Genomic DNA, 22,633 nt, shown 5'->3' on the forward strand with positions numbered 1-22,633 from the left:
CTTATCCAATGTGGATATGGAAATAAGATGAAGACACAATTCAGGAACATGTCGCAAAACCTTCAAAGTCATTGTTCACCCGACATTACTTCAGATGCAAATATCACCAATTCTCACAATTTTTGAATAACTTTTGTTGCCCATCTTCACTAAACCAAAGTCTCCAACCATGTATGAAGTAAAGAACTACTTGTTAGGAGTACAATGGACGGAAGCAGAACCACCCACTCAATTTCCTCCCCAACATGCACGCACTCATCCTTCCCCCAAGAGAGAACCACTACTTGTTTACCTGAGCAAGTAGCCATTATATTCTTGTCATAATCTTTCTTTTGATTATTTGCCTCCTTTTGTTATCTTTTCCATGCACCAATAGTTCATTTTCTTATGGCATTCATTACCACAATGAAATCATTTGCCTTTCTCATCAGATTTCCCTTTAGTCTGAGATCTTCCCATGGATTTGTCATTACCCTTATGTTCACTACTCTTGCTTCAACCCGTGTTCTATATAACAAGAGCTTGTGCATTTTTTGTACTAGTTGACTTCCTTCTTGTTTCTTCATTGACCAAACTACTATTAACTTGACTCATGGACAGGCGGAACTAGAATTTTGAGAATGGGAGGCCAAAATAATAGTAAATTGAACCAATTTAGGAGTGTCATATACAAGAAATAAGAAGAGTTCCGAAGACTAACTAGTTTCTTTTGAAAACTTCAAATAAATTTAAGGGTAAAAATCTAATATTTATGAAGTTAGGAGGGCCAACAATATATTTTTTGAAATGTTTAAGTAAATGTAAGAGTAAAAAACTAATATTTAAGAAGTTTGGCCCTACAAGCTTCAACATAGTTCCACCGCTGGATGTTATGATATGTACTATTAACATTTTTTATTATATAAAAAGCTAAATTCTTTCTAAATAAGTTTATCTCTTATAGAATTTTACTAACAAAACATATTACAGTTACTTTTACAAAAAATAAAATGTTCAAATTCAAATTAATAAAACCCTACTTAAAATAGATTAGGTTACAAGAAGATCCTGGATTAGCTATATTATCAAACGAGGTGAAGTAGATACTAGCAAAACCTAAATATAAAAACTCTATTAATAATGCTACATAACAAAAAGCAAGAGAAATAAATTTAAAATAAAATATTTATAATTGATTTTATAAATTAAAAAGACCGTGGTGTTTACTTATCGCACACAAACTTACAGACAATTACGTGAGATTAATAGTCATTTCCCTTAAAATTTTGGGCCCTAATACCTAGAGAGAGAGAGAGGAGTACCTTTAATTTGTTTATCCTGACAAAGCATTTGGACTAACGTGGTCTTCCCGCATCCAGCCGGAGCAGTCAATAGAAGCTGATGCACCTCCTCCTTCAACAGCAGTGTCTTCAACTCCATCATCGGCTTATCAAACCCAACTGTAAAATCCGGGGGTCTACGAACCGCACAAAATGCCCTTGGTCTATACTCTTGTTCTTGAATATTAATATTCAAGTTTACTGAAATCTCGGTCCCATGATTCCTTGTGCTATTTGCTTCCGTATCATCCTCACAGGACCTTGCGATGTCCTCGTCCGACTCGCAAAGTTCGATGGGGCAACAGACTCCAAAACAGCAGCACCACCGGCTTTTCGAGCACTTGCGAACTTGCTTCTCACGCTTTTTCACGTCTTCTTTCGAACGCTTTGTATTCTTTTTTGGGAGATCTAATCGCTTTGTATCATCGTTGAACAAAAGCAATAAACGATTTAGTCCGGATCCGAGGCGTTTAAGAAGGGCTTTGTTTTCCCCTTTCTTAAATGTGTCAGGTAACGCCGCAATGACCTCTGCACATATTTCCTCAACTACGATCTTCATTGCTCCTGCCATTACTCTTAAAAACTTTGCTTCGATCGACAAACAAACCCAAATATTCAAAAGATTGTAAATCCAATCTAGTATTTCGAAACCCAATTTAGAAACAAACTGACAGAGACTTCCCTCTGCCCAACAAATTTTGTTTAAGGATGTTTTAGATTTTCCTTCAAATGAATGAAAAAACCGCAACACAGTATAACTTAAATTAGCTGAGAAATCTTAAAATTACGAAGCTGAAGTATCACCTTATATACTGCTACAGAACTTTATAAAGACGCAAACCCTTCAATTTCTTCTTAGTTTCTCTGAGTAGAAAAGGAAATGGAGCTGAAGGAATTAAATAAGACAGTTAAGTAAAAAAAAAAAATACGATTCTTTCGAGGAAAAGAAAGATTTAGAATCGGGTAAAGCACGACGATGAAGTAACCAATACACGCTTTTGACTTTTCTGCGCAATTTCGCATATCTTTATCATGAACATGGAGCTGCAAGATAAGGACAAAGTTACAGAATTTTTTATTTTTTATTTTTTATTTTTTTAGGAACCAACCAAGTTATAGGCCCTAGCGACGCGGCACAGACTTTTATTATATATCATTTATTTATTTATTTTTAAAAGACACACAACATGGACTAGACCAGACCTTTCAGAACCTGAATAAAAACAGATCAGAAGCTTTCACATTCGGTTTTCAAGCTTTAGCCCAATACACAAGTTGGACAGATCATATAGCTTTTGCATCTGGCTTTCAAACTTTAGCCCTATGAATAAGTTGGACAGATCATAGCTTTCACATCTGGTTTTCAAGCTTTAGCCCAATACACAAGTTGGACAGATCATAGCTTTCACATCTGGTTTTCAAGCTTTAGCATTGGACAGATCATAGCTTTCACATCTGGTTTTCAAGCTTTAGCCCAATACACAAGTTGGACAGATCATAGCTTTCACATCTGGTTTTCAAACCTTAGCCCAATACACAAGATGGATGAAAAAAGCTTTTGTAAATGAGATGGGAACTGCCGCGGAGGAGATATTAAGAATGTGTTTAGATACTGTTTATTTTATTGAAATTGAAAAATTATTACTGAAAATATTGTAAATAAATGTAAAAGTTATTTGAAATAGTACAACAGGGTCCATAAATAGTGCCAAAAAGTGCAGTGAGACCCATAAATAGTAGCAAAAATAAGCTAAATAATGAAATAATTTTAATTTTTCATCCACACCCAAACACACACTAAGCAAACTGAGAATCTCTCCTTTTCATATCTTGTTAAATTATCAATTCTCTCAAAAGATTAAGCTATTGAAAAATGATAAATTTAATCATTTAATGACATAATTGTAACATTACAAACATTTAGCAAATCTATATAATATCTAAAAGTTAAAGCATAACATTTCAGTTCACTTCAATCCATTTGGTCCACTTTGGTGATACTTTGGGAAGAGAAGAGAGGATGTGTAGAAAGAGGCTTCATTTACAATTATGTCATCTTCTCAGCATAACATTAGTTGGTTCTTACTAAAATTACATTTTTCTTATATTATTAAAATCTTACATTTAAAAAAAAAAAATATAAGTGATGTATTTACTTATATATTCTACATTTTTTTTAGGTCATTCAAGACATATAAAGGACAAACCGTTTGTAAGAAGTATTGAAAACAAATTTCAACAGGACATTATTTTATTTACAAAATATATCATCTTATATAATAATTGAATGTAAAATGCATTATGTTTCCTTGAAAAAAAAAAATTGCAAAATTTAAAAAAAAACTTTCAAATAACAAGTATAGATAGCTTAATTTAGAAAATCAAATATATTTTATCAATTATAATTTCTTAGAAAATAATCGCATTATTTTAAGAAGGGTTTGAAACTAACACTTATAAGTTTCATTTACTATTTTCATTTTCACTTAACCAAAAAAAAAAAAAAATCGTTAAATTTTTCTGCATGTTGCGCAAGTCTACAACCAACTACAAAATACAGTAAAAATTACTACACTTCATACCCATCAAGCCCATCAAGTGTATGTTTATATTTGATTTTTTATTTTAAATTTTGGTTACTTGGGAAAAAAGTATGAAATTTTACAAATAAAAAATTATTATTGTTGAGTTTATAGATTGAGTCTAGGTTTTTTTTTTTTTTTTTTTTTTTTTTTTTTTTTTTTTTTTTTTTTTTTAGACATTAGATTTCATTAAGGGAAGTCGTTAAAATCAGCATGTAAAACAGTAACGACATCTAGTGGTACATCTTCCATCCAGACTTAAAATTGTGGGTGAAAATTACTCGTCTCGCAAGCGAGTGAGTTATAGTGTTACAATGCCTACGTACATGGGAATAATTTAACATTTAAAAATAAGAGGCAAGGTGCTGTCTATCTTTTGCAGTGTGGCCGAAGTGCGATAATGAGTTAAGAGTAATCCTTAAGTGCTGTGATAAGGATCTGAGTCACCTTCCAAGATAATCCGGTCAAAACCTGTTTCCATAGCCAGTTCAAGAGCCTGTCGTGCCACCATAACCTAACAAACTCATTTCTAATTATCATCCCAATACCAGCACAATTTTCTAATTGAAAAAGAGTGCTGTCAAAGTTAATTTTGCACTGAGAGTTTTCTGGAGGTTGCCAGCTTGTAGGTTGTCGCCAAATTGGTGCAATCATGGAGGTGTTGTGGAGAGCAAACTCACGCAATCTGTCTCTTGCCTAACTTAATAATTGATCCAGCATACCAGTAACGTTTCCAACCCTAAGATTATTTGACGGTTCCACAGCACCCAAATCACCGTTGAGAACAAAGTCGAGTCTTTATTTTTTGCAAAAATACACCCCAACAAATCGACGAAGGTTGAAACTTGCTTTAAACTGCTATGATTTCATATGGGGACTTTATACCAAAGCTCATCTAGTTTTGGACAGAGGTATAGTGCATGCCTCACGTCTTCTTGGTGATCATGGTAGAGTTCACAACTGTCCCTAGTGATAATCTGTCGCTTAACTAGATTCTTCTTCATAGGTAATTAAAGAATCTTTGGCTACTCTCCAAACCAGATTTTTTAACCTTACATAGAACGGTTAAAATCCAAATTGCTTGCCACAAAGGTTTCAATTGTGCAGTATCAGATTGACCTGGTTGGCTATCTTGAAACTCCAACTGCAAAAACTAGTACCCTAACTTGACTGTGTACTCTAAAATGGGGTAGTAAGGCCATGTGAGAATTACGTGCAAATTGATTAATTAGTCCGAATTACGCACAAATTTAATTAACTATTTACCTAAGTTGATTAATTAGTCCAAATTACGTGCAAATTTAATTATGGCACAATCAAATCACCAAGCAAAATAGAGTGTAGCGAAAAATAAGTTTGACACAATCATTTGATCACAATGAGGAAAACCTCACAGGTAAAACCTCACCGAGTAAATTTGTAGTTCAGTTTTCTTGAATCTCAATATGTCAAGCAGGTATCAAGATTCATTTATTGTCGATAAGATGATAGGTATCAAGACATGCACAACATCTTTTCTTGAGTAGTCTTGTATTTTCAATAATACCACTTGTTAATGAACAATATGTTCTTCTTAAAAACACTTGAAACTAAGACTCAGTTACATATAAAGTGTATGTTGATCTCATATATGCCAATACATAAAAATATGACCCTTACAATTATACTTTAGGAAATAAATATTATATACTCAATGTACACACAAATCACCTTTTGTACTGAAATCATGACTTCAAATCACAATTTGAAATAAAAAAATTTTGAATTGAAATTATTTAAAGTCACGATTTTAGTACAAAAGATAATTTGTGTGTACTTTGTATGCACCAAGTGGTGTGTAATAAATACTACTAACTTTATACTCATCAATCAATCGACGTAGCAATTATGTCTAATTTTTTTTTTTCTTTCTAATTTTGGTTACTTGAAAAAACAATTTATGGGATATTGTTATTGGTAAGACATGAAATGGAACAATTAAAGTGGAACATAAAATTTTTATCCTAATTTTATCTTCTTCTTTTTTTAAATCTTTCAAATACACTGAAAGAGAAAAAATTTATTTAAAACAAAATTTTTATATAAAAAATAAATAATATTACAAGTGCACATGAAATTGTCTTTTTCTTGATTACTATACTCTTCCATTTGAGAAAAAAAAAATTGAAGAGTCCGCTTCCATTGCGTATTCATTCTACAGTTAAAAATTGTATTTTACTATTTATGAGATAGAGAGAATGGGTTATACTTGTAGGATGGGGAGATAACGTAAATGGTGGTGTTAAACTTGGTCTATTTGAGTTTTAAGTAATCTTAAATGATGTGTCAATTTATAATGCTGTCACCTAACTATTTGGTTGTATGAAGCTAGACACTCACAACATCGAGAAATGATACAGTTCTTATGGTGGACCATCGTCAATTTAACTTCTTCTTTTTTTTTTTTTTTTTTTTTTTTTTTTTTTTTTGCAATTTTAAATAAATAGGAGTCTTTTAATAAAATGGTGGACTACGTCACCATAAGAATTATATAATTTCTTTGTAACTTCCCAGAAACATTGGTATACCTTCTCGTGATTTGGAGGAGTTGTTGCTAAACTTTTTCCTTGAAAAAGTATGTATAATGGTAATAGTCAGAGTATACCTACCTGCTGCATCTGAACATTTATACTCCACTATATCCAATTCAAAACTGTGACTGAATTAATAAATAAAAGTTTTTTAATGAAATGGTAGACCACGTCACCATGAGGATTGCATAATTTCTCCGCAACTTGCTAGAAACATTGGTATACCTTCTCACAATTTGAAGGAGTTGTTGCTAAACTTTTTCCATGGAAAAGTATGTATATTGGTAATAGACAAAGTATTCTTCCCTGCTGTATCTGAACATTTGTACTCCAGTACACCCAATTCAAATTTCTGATTGAATTAATAGATAAGAGTCTTTTATTGAAGCGGTGGACCACGTCACCATGAGAATTGTGTAATTTCTCCGCAACTTGCCAGAAACATCGGTATACCTTCTCACGATTTGGAGGAGTTGTTGCTAAACTTTTTCCATGGAAAAGTATGTATATTGGTAATAGACAGAGTATTCTTCCTTGCTGTATCTGAACATTTGTACTCCAGTACACCCAATTCAAATTTTTGATTGAATTAATAGATAAGAGTCTTTTATCGAAGCGGTGGACCACGTCACCATGAGAATTGTGTAATTTCTCCGCAACTTGCTAGAAACATCGGTATACCTTCTCACGATTTGGAGGAGTTGTTGCTAAACTTTTTCCATGGAAAAGTATGTATATTAGTAATAGACAGATTATTCTTACCTGATGCATTTGAACATTTGTACTCCACTACACCCAATTCAAAATTGTGACTGAATTAACAAATAGGAGTCTTTTAATGAAATGGTGGACCATGTCACCATGAGAATTGAATAATTTCTCCACAACTTGCCAAAAACATTTGTATACCTTCTCACAATTTGGAGGAGTTGTTGCCAAACTTTTTCCATGGAAAATTATGTATATCGGTAATAGACAGAGTATTCTTACCTGCTGCATTTGAACATTTGTACTCTGTTACCCCCAATTCAAAACTTTGACTAAATTAATAGATATGAGTTTTTTATTGAAATGGTGGACCACGTCACCACGAGAATTGTATAATTTCTCCGCAACTTGCCAGAAACATCGGTATACCTTCTCATGATTTGTAGGAGTTGTTGCTAATCTTTTTCCATGGAAAAGTATGAATATTGGTAATAGACAAAGTATTCTTACCTACTGCATTTGAACGTTTGTACTCCATTACACCTAATTCAAAGCTGTGACTAAATTAATATAGGGATTATCCAATCAAATTAAAGATTCAACAACTTTATATTAGATACATCTAACAAGCACCTACTTCGAAATTCCATTGCTACATTAAGGAAGAAACTAAAAAAAACTAAGATAAACAGACACGATTGTATCTTAACATCAAATTTAGTTGAGAAGAATAATCAACAAGAAAGGAAAGATACAAATTGCAAAAACTTTATGCCTTGTTTGACTTGAGGGGGAGGGAGGAGTAGAGCAGAGTTGGCCAAAATTTAACTCTTACTCTACTCCTCCTCCCTCGCCTAATTTTGGCCAACTCTACTCCACTTCCCCTCCCTCCCCCTCAATCCAAACAGACCATCATTAGTAATTCATCCTATTTGCTATGCAGAACATATACCTATAATTTTTGATATATACACATACGCGGTTCAGAAGATTATATTATACATGTTATCACATCCTTTTATAAACCAAAGTATATAGATCCATAGGGGTGGAGCTATAGCAAGGCTTGGTCCCCCCAAAATTTTTAAAAAATTATTTTATATTATGTATAAGTACTAAAAACTTTAAATATTTAGATACAAAAATAGAAGTTGGCCCTCCCAAATGTTTGAGTTAGTCCAGTAATGCTCTTAAAAAACAATAGAATTTGTCAATTAGTCTAGTAGTTATAGAGACTAGGTAGTTTTCGTTTTCTTTAATTCATTTTTTTGTACATATTTAATATTGATGGTACCAGAAAACGTACTCCAGACTTGTCCATAAGGGTCGTCTTGATTGAGATTAGCGAGCGACATGAGAAGCTCGTCCGTCCTTTAACACGTGGGACGAGCAATATGGACACCCAATTTTGTCAATTCCAAAACTGTGAACAAAAGATCGAAGTTCATTACTACTAACTATTGCCAAACAACGGTTAGGGAAAATAAGGCCAAACAACCATGGCAGTTATGTCAGTTACTTTCAAAGCTTTCCGGACTCCTCAACAATAGGAGAAGTTACTAAAATAAAGTAACCGCTCCATGTGAACTATATAAGCATTTATCCACAAAAAGGTGAGGCATTTAGACACTTTTTTAGAGAATATCTCCTTTTTACTAGGAATCACAAAATTCACTAACTTGATCATCGGAGGACTTTTGGCCGGTCCCCTCTGACTTAGTATTTGTTTTCTTCAGGATCAAGCCCTAAGATCATCTACGCCCAAGATTTTCAACCTACTGATTTCCAAGGAATCATCAAATATAACACTAGACTACTTTTGAACAGTATTGGAGTTTAAAAGATGATAAGTTCTCCTAAAAAATTATCTTGCAAATATGCATATGTGAAAGTTTATATTTGTGTATATGCGTTTACGCATGTGTGTGATGGTTTATCTCAACTCAAGACTAATATATTAGTAAAAAAATTTGGCCCCCCCAAAAAAAAATCCTAGCTCCACCCCTCATCCACTAACAAACTTGAATAGCTATTGCCACTGCTCCAATATTTCTACAAATGACCAGGGTATACAGAGCATATTTCAGCCTAGACCTCCTATAAAAACTATAGGTCATAGCAACTTTTGCCATTGCTCCAACCACAACAACAGTTGTGAGAACATCACTTTGTTCCCATCATCCTATCCAGCTTGACAGTTTGTCCAGCCCTTTCTTTTCATGTGCTATGGTTTCTTTCTCACTCTGTTTTGATCCATCTCTGCAACAAAAAACTCATTATTAACACAGAGAAATAGAGATAGAGACAGAAGGAGATGAGGGAAATAGAGCTAAGAACATTTTATTACTTCCATAATTCTGTACATGTTACAATTTCTCTTTAATAGTCTGCTCAGGTACTCAACTGGTAATTACAGTTAGTTAGTACCTTAACAACTTCTTAACCAGCTAACTATTCTAGAAACTGACAGACACAGTAACTAACTTGCAATAGACACAACCCCATTGGTGACTAAGCTGAATTGGGGTCTTAACATTGGATTGTAATTGTGAAGTCTAGATGACATTATGATAGAAATCATGCAAGAGTTTGTCTTACTAGTTGATCACTTGATCTCTTATGATAGCGTGACTATTGGATCTTTGGCATATATAGTGGAAATCTAATCATTGTTCATGAAGCATAATCATTAACCAACTGCCAGTATATTATTTCCGATGAATTGAATCCAATCTCTTATGGTAGCATGATTATTGGATCTTTAGCGTATATAGTGGAAATTTATTTAATGTTCATGAAGCATAATCATTGATCAATTGCCAGTATATTATTTTCGATGAGTTGAATCCAATGCTATAAGAGGCTATCATTTTTTTTTTCTTTGAATTTATATATATATATATATATATATATACACACACATATAAACCCAATAAGAGTGACTTTGCCATTTTAGGGAATGAAATTCAACTGTTGCTCAGAAATTAAAACATAATTGAAACTCAAGCTCCATAGTAAGTGATATGATGCTTGTGAAATTTACCACATAATGTCTCAACTCTCAAGGATCTTCTCGATTAATCTGCTTCTATTCTTTTATGCCATTAACTTATCCTTTTTTGTGGTACGTGATATTTATAATGCAAATCCCCAACTTTTTTTTTTTTTTTTTTTTTGAGGGGGGACTTGCCACTTTTACACTCTTTATAGGGTGAAAAAAGAAAAACCAAAGACAATAAACATAGATATAGTAAAGGCAGAGTTCATGAGAGACATATATTATAATAATAAAAATTGAAATGACCCAAGGAATATGCCAAAACAATGATCAAGTATAAGCTAAGGCATAAAACAAAGGCCAATGGCAACATACTCCGGTATCCTTTCAATGCCATTGAGAATAATTATTCAGTGGTGACTTGTATACATCCTCTGACACCCTGACAATCTATGCACACTTAGTTCTCTGTTGAAAAAATAATCATTGCTTCTACTAAGAACTATCTTGACTAGCAGCTACTGTTGGCAATGGCATTGACAGTGATTTTCCATATTTCCATTTGACATAACATACTCAAACCTACTACATTTTCCAAAAGGAAACAATTCATAGAATTCATCATTTGGGAAGCCAATTCAAGTTGATATCCTTTTCAGCCACCAATACTTCAAGATCAGAGAGGAATTCCTTAATAGGATCTCATAATTTGGCCCTCTCTTCATCACATACCACAAGCTTTAATTGCATAAGATCCATTATTGATTTTGGAAATTGGGTACGCAATCTTAAGCACCCTTTCATGTTGAGCTCTTTTAAATTACCCATCTCACCAATGTGTTTTGAGAACTTCATAATACTTAGGCAGTCAGATATGTCTAGAATGCTTAACTATGGAAGCTTCTAATTGAATCTAGTAGCTCTGGCAAATCAGTAAATGATGTTAGGACATATGTGTTTCACTTGTTAGGAACATATGTCATTGTTTTATGTAATTGGCTAATCCTTTGACAAAACACACTTTACTTGTATTTGGGTAGATCTAGGATGTTTTTGATGCTTCAAGAAACCTTGTTTCAAGTTCAAGTGTTAAAGCCATGCAAGTTTGTCCAAGAATTAAGTGAGAAAGTGCTAAATTTTAAAGCTCGATAGCTTCTCGACACCTCCTCGACACCTGGCTATCTATCGAGCTTTTCAACTTCTTTTTATCGCAATCTTGATAGCTTCTCGACAGCTGGTTGATCGATCGAGAAACTTTCTATCCCCTCGATAGCTCCTTGATAGCTCTCGATAGCTCGCAATAGATAGGCTCGACACCTCCTCGATCAATCGAGAATTACTGAGAATTACGAAATCAGAATTTTCAAATCTGGTTTTCATCTCATGCTGACATGTATGTGTAGGGTTTCTTTTCTCACAACCTTAGACATATATAAGACTTATTTTAGAGACCATCACATAAGAAAATACAAGGAGAACATATGCAAAAGGTAACCGATGCTTTATTCTCTCTGAAAGAAGCTACTGAATCTTTTGCACCTTAGGGTTTTGTTACCAAGTGCTTCTTGATCTTCATTGTTGATAAAGTGAAGAACTTTGCAGCCAACATTCTTCTTCCTCAAGTTGGTGAATGAGTCACAAATTGGGATTCGTGCAAAGGAGTTAGTCATGTACTAGGATCCATGCATCAAAAGAATGGCGTTCATATATTGAAGAGTTCAGAGGTTCTAAAGCGGTAGAAGGTTTCTGTTGTGAGTTCATCTACGGGGATTATAGAGTCTAGAGAAAAAGGTTTTGTACTAAATCTGAAACTTCTCTTTACTATAGTAGATTGCTTTTCGGGAAGGTTTTCCCCAGGTTTTTTATTTTTATTTTATTTTATTTTTACCGTGAAATTAGTTTGTTTCATTAGGTTTCCTAAATCATCATATCTTGTCTTATTTATTTTTTTCGCTGCATGATATTGACATGATATTCATGTTAGTATGTTTTAACAAGGTTTATTCATAATGTTAGGTTCTAAAGACTTATGATTTTATGTATTTAGAACTCTAATTTGTATTGTTGGCAAACCATGATCAAAACAATGTGTTTAGAAGTGTTTTAGTTTAGCTCAAAGTTGTGCTTTTATGTAAAGTTGGAATCGAGTTATAGCAAGAAAGCATTGTGCCTTTCGGCCTGGCTCGATCGATCGAAGCTTAGGCTCGATTGATCGAAGCTCAGGCAGAATGATTTTCTACAAATTTTTCCAACTCAACCCTAGGTGTTTTAAAACGTTTTTAGGGTTTCTTATTTGTCCTAAGTATAAAAGGCAAACCCTAGCCACGTTTTAGTGTTGCTCATATTGCGGTTTGTGTAAATCTCTTGTGAGATCTAGAGGAGATTTTCTTTACACAAACTTAGAGTTTTCAAGGAGAATATTTATCTACACCTTGATGATCAATTCAGTTGCTGCCATTAAAGCTTAAAGAAAACACAAGCGGGTGTGCTTGTATCTAGTGGTGAATCCAAGAAAGAAGGAGTCCGTGGATTCGAAACTTGCACGTTGTCGTGTCAATAAGTTCTACTGGTTGGTAGCAATAAGAAGTCGAGCGTGGGGGCTTGTAAGTCTTATTGTATGAAATTCGATTCTTTCAAGATAGTGGATTCAAGTTTACCTTGAGGATAGCTAGGTCAAATCCTCCCTAGGTTTTTACCGGTTTGGTTTCCTAGGTGATCATATCTTGTGTTATTTATTTTTCGCTGCTTTGTATGATTTGATCTTTGTTATTGTGATAACCTAGACTTGTTTAATTGGACTAAGTAACAACTTGACTAATTACCTAGGTTAAATCAATTGTTTAAGGGGTCTAAAAACTATCACATAATAAATCTAATTAACAACTTGGGTTTAAAACTTGTTAATTCTATCAACCGGGGTCTAAATTTCCCAACACATGACCTAAGCCTTAGCACTTCTAAATTCACCAGCTTTCCAATTTATTCTGGCAATGCAAACAACTTATGACAATTGGTGATGCTGAGTTTTTTGAGGTGGACAATATCATATAGCCCAACAGGCAATTCCTCCAGATCATTGCAATAATGAATGTTTATCTCCGTCAAATTTGGCAATGCATTTGAAACTTGGATAGTACAATTATCAAAAGCCTTACCAATATTACACATAAACAAGGATATTTTTTTCAAAGTCTTCAATGGTACATAGGTCTTGCAAAGGGAAGAAATTGAAACCTTCTCTAATCTAATTCTCTTTAAATTGGGTAAAGATCCAAGCAGTTGAAAATTGCTTATTTCAAAATGAAAGAAACCATAATTATTGATTATCAAAACCTTGAGTTCATCCATTTTCTCCACAAACTCATGTAAGGTATAATTCTGTGTCTAAAAATTTAGAACTAGAACCTCGACTTTGGGTGCTTGAATGCTACACCAATTTGACAAGAAGAATTCATCTGCAAAAAGAATGGTATACAGTGTGACAAGCTATCAATATTATGTAGGTTACCTATTGTGTATGTGTATGCCTTTGATAGAGAGAAAATGTGCCTACCAATTGAGATAGATAATAAGCGAGCATTAAAGAGTTGCTATTTTTGTTCCGTCCACCACTTTGGTGGATTGTTTTTACTTATGTTGATAATCAATCTTTGCCTTTGTTCTCTAAGCCCCTGGCTACTCTGATACATAGCAAGCTCTCTTAGAATATCTTGTTGTGTGACGAAGTCTTCATTGTAATAGTTATTGACCTCACTTGCATCTTTCCTGATTAATGGGCAAAATTAAAAGCTCAAAACATATTAAAATTCTTCAATCTTCACATATAAATAATATATATTCCATTATCATCCAACAAAACCAAGAATATATTACACAACCAAGGGAAATCTACACTATCGGTTTCAATCTATGACAAATGAATTCGAGTGTCTGTCTGACAAGCAGCAAAAGGGTATAGACTATTAAAAGTTGAAACCCCCCTCTTTTCCTGGGTAGAGTAGTTAGAATCCCTAGTTTGGCATCACTTTCCTTCTTTCTAGCTATTTGTAGCAATCCAGTTTCAATGGTAAAAAAAAAAAAAAAAAAAAAAAAAAAAAAAAAAAAAAAAAAATCCTAAATTGGCCAGACATGTAAAATAAACTAAAACTATAATAACATAATATTAATTGCCATCATTAGTTAATTAAACCATAAAAGGATAAAATATTTGGGCCTATGGTTGGGTATAGAGTTATAACATATTACTACTAGCAACTAGCAGTAATCATACAAAGAGATCACACTACAAGACAATCATATTATCGAAATAATAAGCTAGCATACCTTGACATCACAAAGCTAGCCAAATTCCAATTGGTGAGTTCTTGCAAATTGGCAATGGCTTGGATGCCATCTTCATCCAGTTCATATAATTCTGCCAACATATCAATGAAGGCAACAGCAGGGATCCTTTGGTCTTCAGGAAATAAACCAAGGTCCATGAAACAGTTTTTGAAGATGACCTTATCATCTGGAAATTTAAACTATTATGAAGATGATCAAGCAACTCAGTATCAGAATTGAAAAAAAAAATTGACCATCAAACCAATTCATTTGTCTACTGTGCCATACGTCCGCCTTCTGCCTACACAGTGAGCCACCAATCACTTTTAGGACCAGTGGAAACCCCGCACCTCTTACTATCTACAATTAAAGGAACTAAACAAACTTAGTTGTTGTTTGGAGGTTACAGGGTAATTTTTGCAAAGGTTTTAATAATCTAAACCACCCTAATTGTTTGGAAATTTGAAAACATTTTTTGGTGGCAAATTTTTTCCCCTTCTTATTAGCCTAGTTTTGGAGACAGTTGGGTTATTGGAAAACAAACAAGCAAGGGTTAAATGTACGCGTAGCCGTGTAGGTATGGCAACATAATTTTGGCTGGTACATAAGGTATTATGTAAGACTAAGTACCTTTTTGATATCTTCTTCTGGTGGAATATAAGAGCTCCCCTCTTACAAGGATGTTGAGTGACGAAAAAGAGTCATTACATCTCCACCATTTAGCAGTTTTAAGTGATATGTAAATTCAAATCTTGGAAATGCAGTTCTTGATGTAACCAAAATCTTGTAATCTAGAATATCAAACTTAAACTTCTCAGGTTGGGATTCTGATCCAAGCCAAACATCATCCAAGACCAATGATATAGGATCAAGTCCAATATGATTCAGCAGTTGCGGCAGATTGTCAATTGCATCTTCATTGCTTTGAAATTGAAACTCAAGCCACAAATTCTTATAATTAAATAGGCTCTGCACAATGAGCTTCATGTTGGGAGTTTTTGAAACGGTGACGAAGAGAATATTTTCCTTAATTGTGCCTAGCCAACCAAACACAATGTAGTTAGAAAGCTGCCATGGAGGCACATTTCAAGGCTCACAACATTACACACAAAACAATTATTAGGTCCACAAGGAGGATTGTTGAAATGATCATCCTGGTCCTTCTAACTAATAAAACGTTGTCATTTATGAAAATGTGACATTACCTAGTGGGTTATTATTTTTAATTCTTGTGCTAATTAGGAATCTGACTCACGTATATACATAAATGACATTATTTTATTAGTTGGGTGGACCACTTCAACAATCCTCTTGGTAAACTTAATAATTTCTCGAAATACACGTGATTGCACTATAAATAACTTCAACAACATGCAAATTAGCAACACTTTTTATAAAACTTGCCAAGTAAAATTACACACACATACACACAAAAGAAATAAAAATAAAAGAAATGGAAGTACCCTTAATTCTTCATCTTGACAAAGCATTTTCACCAATGTGGTTTTCCCACATCCTCTAGGAGCAGTCAATAGAAGCCGCTGCACCTCATTCTTCAACAGCAGCGTCTTCAACTCCTTTATTGGCATATCCAACCCAACTTTTAATTCTCGGAGTCTAGCAACCCTGTGGCTTGACCCCATTACTGTCTCCACGACCTTGAACGAACCCATTCTCTTGCTAATACTGATCACCATTTCTAAAGTCCTCAACCCATTCCTCGTGTTATGTACTTGCAAATCAACCTGATAGAACCTGACGATTTCGTCTTCCAACTCTTTAAGCTTTGGGGAGTAATATACTTTGAAAAGGTAGTTCCACCAAGGGATTTTCGAGCACTTGTGAACCAGGTTCTCTCCCTTTTTCATATGTTCAATCAAGCTCCTTGTTTCCACTTCTGGGAGTGTAAGTTATTTGCTTAATCATCCTATTTCAATGACCATTGGCACCAGAAGATCTAACGTGGATTCGAGGCGTTTAAGAATGGGTTTGAACATACGGGCTTTGTCTACCACATACTTAACTACAACATGGAAATCACACAAAGCCCTATCCAAATGTGATGTAGAATAGATAGTACATGCCTTCCTGGAGCAACAGGTGTGCAGGAAGTCATAACACAAAATCAAAAGGGGTGCCAGTAGGGGACATCGTGGTGATAGTGTCGGAATTGCATGAAATTTAGCAGGTTGAAGGGAAACGGTGTTCTGATCCAGATTCATAAATGCCATGACCTAAGGCCCCAAAAACAGTGTTTTTGATATTTATAGTAATATTTGTTTTTCCTTAGTTACTTTTAGTTTAAAAGTTAGAATAAGGTCCTGTCTATACTGGGACAACCCTTAAGGTCAGTATTTTATGATTATGCATTTAACTCAATTTTGCCATTTTTGATAAATTTTGGTATTTTGTCACCTAATCGTGTAATTAGTGCGAATTAGAGTTTTTAGACATTTTTTTTTTCTCAGTATTTATATGCTTTATAGCCATCAGAGGCAAGGTAGACTATTATCAATAAACACAGACTTTTGTCAAATTATATCTCTGGTGGATTCTAGTTTTCTTCTCCTTGTAGATTTTGGGACCCCTCGTGGATTTGAGGTTTACTACCAAGAACTAACAGTTTAGTTTTTGTTCCAACTAGAGAGCATCGTGTGTGCTTTCCTTAGGCTTCCACGACATCAAAATGCTACCCCAAGAGCAGCCCCTGCATAGTCCAAAGGCATAGCTTTGCTCTTCTTCTTTTTTCTTTTTTCTTTTTTTTTTTTTTTTTTTTTTTTTTTTTTTGGGTGTGTTTCAGGATGAATGAGAATCTCATTCAAACAAATGAAAGAATGCAACAAAGTACAATTAAATTAAACTAGCAGTGCAACCTGAAAATTACAAAGCTAAAATCAATACTTATATACTACAAAAATTATAAACATGGTACTAATAAGGAAAAGGAACAGAAAATACAAAGTGAATCTAAACGAAACCTTTCAATTTCTTCTCAATTTCTTTGCGCTCATAAGGAAATCCGACAGAATATATAAAGTGAATCTCATTTTCTCTGTGCTGATAAGGAAAAGAAACAGAAAATACAAAGTTAAAGTAAACCCTACAATTTGTTCTCTATACTTTCTTTACGGTTTTTTTTTTTTTTTAAATAATCAATACTTTCTTTATGCGTCTTTGCACTAAAAGGAAGTAAAAGACAAAAATAAATTAAAATAAAGTGATTAATGTCTCTCACGAACTAGGAAGGAAGTTTCCAAGTCTTATCGCAGATTAATTGACACTGTCGATTGTGGAAACTCCTTTGCATTGCATACAAAGGAAACATACAGACCACAGTGTGTTCTTTTTTCTTCGTCATGAAATAGGAATAGTGTGTTACAACTTACAAAATGTAAAATCCCCCTTCTAATTTTCACTATTTTTCATTTTAATCCTCTAAGTTTCATTCTTCTAACTTTCACTATTTTTCATTTCAATTCTCTAAGTTTCATTCCTTCTTAATTAATTTTGATAATTTATGTCGTTAACTATTTTTTTAATATTTAAAATTTTATTTATTTTTAAATTTTAGAAAAAAAATTTAATTAAAAAAAAATCCACCCTCGTCGTCAGATGTTAGGATTTGATTCAAACCAGTGTTCTGTCTAGCTCAAGTTTCACGTTTGGAAGAGCTATATCAGTTGGATAATCAAAGTTTTGCCAAAGTACCAAACTTGTTGTTGTTTCATTATAGATCAATATTAGATTTATTTTTTTATATTTATTTTTTAATTTTAGAAAAAAGTTAATTAAATAAACTATCCCCTCTCTGACGAGAAAGCGGGTTAGTGTTTTTGGTTAGGCCACTCTTTTCTCAAAACCCAATTTCAATTTTGACCGCCAATTCGTTCGCTTAACCAAATTCACCGACCCTCTCCTCTGCTTCAATACTACTTTACGTCCCCAGCTAGCCTGGAGCTCTTTAATGAAGGGAATGAAAAGTTCATTTCCTTGTTTGAGAGTTTCAATGGAGAGAACGGAAAATCCATTTCTTTGTTTGGGAGTTTATGCTCATGGATAAGCGTCTAGGGTTTTCATTTATAATCGTTTCCCTAATGTCTATATATGTCAATTGTGAGGATATTGTTGGAATATTTTAATTTATATAAAATAATTTTTTTTTTAAATATCGATTAATTGCTGATTTAATTTTTATACGTTTTTAATGGAAAATTATTAGGTACTCCTGGAGTACCATAAATGCATACTCCCTCCTCTTACATAAATGGTGAGTCTCATCATGAATTTAATTAGTGGGACCCACCATTCATGTGAGAGGAGGGAGTATGCATTTATGGTATTCCGGAAGTACACAATAATTTCCCGTTTTTAATATAATTTCATAACCTACCTATGATGAGTTGGCTGATATAAATACTACTAACTAAATGAATGTTGATGGCTTAATGTATATTGCAACATTCCTTGTCAAATACATTTCCTTATAAAACATTTTCTTTTCATATGCTCTAATGACTTTTTTTTTTTTTTTTTTTGGTACAAGATAAAAATTCTACTTTAATATAATCTGAGTGTATATGTGAATTTTATCAAAAGAAAAAAAAAATGTATATGTGTGGAGCTCTTTAATGAAGGGAATGGAAAGTCCATTCCCTTGTTTGAGAGTTTTAATGGTTGGAATGGAAAGTTCATTTCCTTGTATGGAAGTTTACACTCACGCAAAAGCGTTTGGGGTTTTCATTTAGAATCGTTTCCCTAATGTCGATATATGTCAATTGTGAGGGTATTGTTGGAATATTTTTATATAAAATAAATTTTTTTAAATATTGATTGTAGGGTCACAATTCGGGGCCCAAGCCCAAAAGGTATGGGGTCTTGGTCTAAGGAGCCCAGAAACAATGAATTTGTAGAGAGTGGGCTGTAGAACTAGGTCTTAGCGAATTGGATATCGGTTAATATTGGGCTATACAACAGTTGAACACAAGTAAAACATGTTAGTATCCATAGATCCTTAGTCCGAGGAGATAAAATGAATGTATGTCGGTCACTGTTTGAAGATTACGGTCGTTTGTGCTACTACTGTATTCTTTCTTCTTTTTTCAGCCCATTTCCTCATGGGGACTCCCTTTCTTATATAGTCTTCTTGAAGACATCGTGGCCTTACACTTGTTGATCATCTAGACCCCTACTTGAGTGCTTGTCCCATCGGACACCCCCTTTCAGCTTTCTATAAGTTGTGGTGGCCAAGGTAGCACTGTTCACAGGTCCTCTCCGCATTAATACTACCAGAAAAGTAGCTGCAACACATTTAATGCGGCAGCAGCAGCTTCTCCTTGGATATCTTACATTTCCTTCTTTCCTACTGGTCTGTGGGACGCATCCCTACTGCTAATGTTTGTCGGGGTAGGTCCTTCTAGTAGACAGAGTGCATATTTGAGCCATACTCATCATGTCCGAGGAGGCATTCCTCCTCGAACCGTCCTTCAAATGCGTCCCTATCCACGAGAGCTAGGTTGGAAATCCTTTAGGGCATCCACTTCCTTTCCTCGGACATTGCTAATCGTCCCGGATGGGGCCCAAGGACCATTACATGATTTTGGGCCTTTGCCCCTACAATAGCCCCTCAAAATTCCGGTTTTTCTCTTTTATTTGAGGAGAAAAATGTGGAATTTTGATATTTAATGGATAAGTCACCACAATTCCTTGATTCACGCATGTAGGAGTACTGTCTCACGTGCCTCATTATTGCTATTGATGTTTCGTAGTCCACGAGGCGCCATTAATTGCACCAGGTGGCTCTATGTCCCCTTGCATCTAACGGTGGGGTGCTTAATCAACGGTAGATATTCCTTTAAACTTTGGGCGGGAGTAATCCCGTTCATTTTTCCTCGCTATATAAGGCTCTTGAGGGGATTACTTTCCCTTTTTTAGAAAAGACATTCAAGCTATCCAAAGCACTTTAGCATTTTCTCTTGAGAAATACTCTAAGTCCCTGAGTTCCATAGCCGCTCCTGTAAGGATTCCCGGCGGATCCTTTGAAAGCTTGAGAGATTTAGAACTCGTACTTCCCGTAAGTTCTCATTTCCCCATATTCCTTTACTCCCCTTTTGGTTGTTCTCCTTGGCCTTTTTTCGTTTATAAACCTTTCTCCGTGCCCTTTAGGGTTAATTGGATGGGTAATTTAAGAGCCTAGTAGATTCTCCAGCTGGTATGGAAGGCTTTAGGGCCAAGTACCATATCCCGCAAGGAGTGGGCCTAGAGTATTGCTCCTCGGACCAAATCCTAACCAAGAGAGAAATGGGGCAGATCGTCATTCGTATGATCACTTTTATAGAAGGAGGGATGCCGATTCCTATGGGTAGGATAACTAGGGATTACTTGCGCGGCCATAGGTTGGCCCCCCACCAGTGCGCTGCTAACATGTTCTGGATTCTAGGGTGTGTAGATGCTCTAAATGAACAAATGAACCTCGGCCTCTTATGGCACGATGTTGTTCACTTGTACGTGTGCCACTGCCTTTCCGAGTCGTATTACCTGAAATCCAGGTCCGACGAGGTGAGACTGATATCTTGCCTTCCCAAGTCCAACAAAGGCTTGAAGGACGATTATCTGATTGTCTCCGGAGCATGGCACGACGGTCTTCGCTACCTAGTTAGGGTGGGAGCACCAGGTGGGACACTCTAGGATTAGGTCCCTCGACGGGGATCTTAGTCTTTTGAGCTTTCCTTTTACTTGTTTTGGTTGCTTGTTTTCTCGGACTGACGTAACCCTTCCTTTGGATGTTTGTAGACAAAGTACACACTATCCCGAGGATCAGTCTAGTCAATGTCCAAGCTCTCAACTACCTCTTAAGGTCCGAGATCTTTGTGAGTGAGGACGGGCAGTTGCGGGCCGCTCACCTCATTTTGGACTACGAGCCTCTTTCTTGTGCCTTCGTGGACATGGGCCAGGCGATAAAGGCTGGGAGTCCTCGATTAGCCCGTATTGACATTTCTAAACCAGGCTTCTTAGCTCGGAGAGACTTACCACCAGTCCAGCCACTCACTCATCGCGTTCCCTAGGAGGTAGCTGTTCCAGGGGAGGGAATTGATTCCATGCACTCATCCCTCTAAGCCGAAATCGATCATTTCCATTTCAACGAAAAAGGCGAGGTATTAATGAGGCCCGTAGAGCTTTCAAATTTCAGCTCAGATCTTGATCGCTTCTTGACGGCTCATTCTCCGAAACTAATAATTGCTCGAATCGACACAAGACAAGAAATTGAAAAGGAAGGCATAGACCTAAAGCCAAAATCTAGTCTAAAGGGCCTCATGTCCAGCAGGAACAAATGGCAATCCTCCAAGGAAGCCCCTAAGGAGCAAGTTCCTACCAGCCTTCCTCCTCCTCCTCCTTCCACTGACCCCGCATTACAACCCATTCCAAACTTGAGGTGGAAAAGGCTAGTCGAAGAATTAGAGGAGGGCGAGGTCGGCCCTCAGAAGGCCAAACAATAGAAAAAAGGCAAAGAGCCTAAAGACAAGAGGACGAAGTCCATTGACAGCCGAGATGAGGCTACACATAGGAGGGGGCAGCGCACCTGGTCTCCCCGGCTAGAATTGGACAGCGCTCCCATCCCTTGGGACACGACCCTTTGGGAGTCCCAGTGGGGGCAGGCGTCGTATCTCACTGAGGCGCTGCAACAGCCCCTCCTCTTGCCTCGTGACATGGATGGGCTCCGGACTACGAGGCAACTGGACCTCTTCATGTCATTGAAGAGGGATCTCGCTATGGTAAAACGAAGATTCTCCCTTGTTCAGGTTCCTTATTCTATGCTCATCTATTTGTCGTTTATGTTTTAATGATTCTTCCATTACTTCTATGCAGGTCACCCCAGCAAATCTACGTGGCCGAGGAATGGGTGAAGAATTCCCGAGAGGAGGTGAACGCTGAGGTTCAGTCCCACCTTGCCATTGAGAAAGCTATTGGTGTCCTCAGGTTGGAAAAAGAGAGCCTAAGTGAGAAGGTTAAAGAGGCTATTAAGGCCTAGGACAGCGCTGAGGCCGGCCTTAAGACCACAACGAGGCAGGTCGAGGACATGCGCCAGCAGCTTCACTTAACAGAAATAAACCTCGCCACCAAGAAGCAATCGGTCTT

The 22,633-nt window shown here is 35.6% G+C and overlaps 1 protein-coding gene across 4 annotated transcripts in view; it reads right to left on the reverse strand.

Moving 5' to 3' along the window:
- The window catches only part of LOC115994892 (probable disease resistance protein At5g66900), a 51,313-nt gene that overhangs the window by 12,803 nt on the left and 15,877 nt on the right, over positions 1-22,633 (reverse strand). Inside the window, exons 1-2 of one of the 4 annotated variants that reach the window (XR_004093280.1) lie at positions 2,124-2,395; positions 1,302-1,902 (exon numbers count right to left, since the gene is read on the reverse strand). The exons of 1 other annotated variant lie outside the window; for it this stretch is intronic. The gene's annotated coding sequence lies outside the window, so the exon portion shown is untranslated. Of the gene's footprint in view, positions 1-1,301; positions 2,004-2,123; positions 2,396-22,633 lie in introns of those variants that run through there. 2 more of the 4 variants (XR_004093279.1, XR_004093278.1) reach the window with 2 other exon arrangements.

The sequence above is a fragment of the Quercus lobata genome, chromosome 6, assembly GCF_001633185.2.
Source record: "Quercus lobata isolate SW786 chromosome 6, ValleyOak3.0 Primary Assembly, whole genome shotgun sequence".
Classification (NCBI taxonomy): Eukaryota; Viridiplantae; Streptophyta; class Magnoliopsida; order Fagales; family Fagaceae; genus Quercus; species Quercus lobata.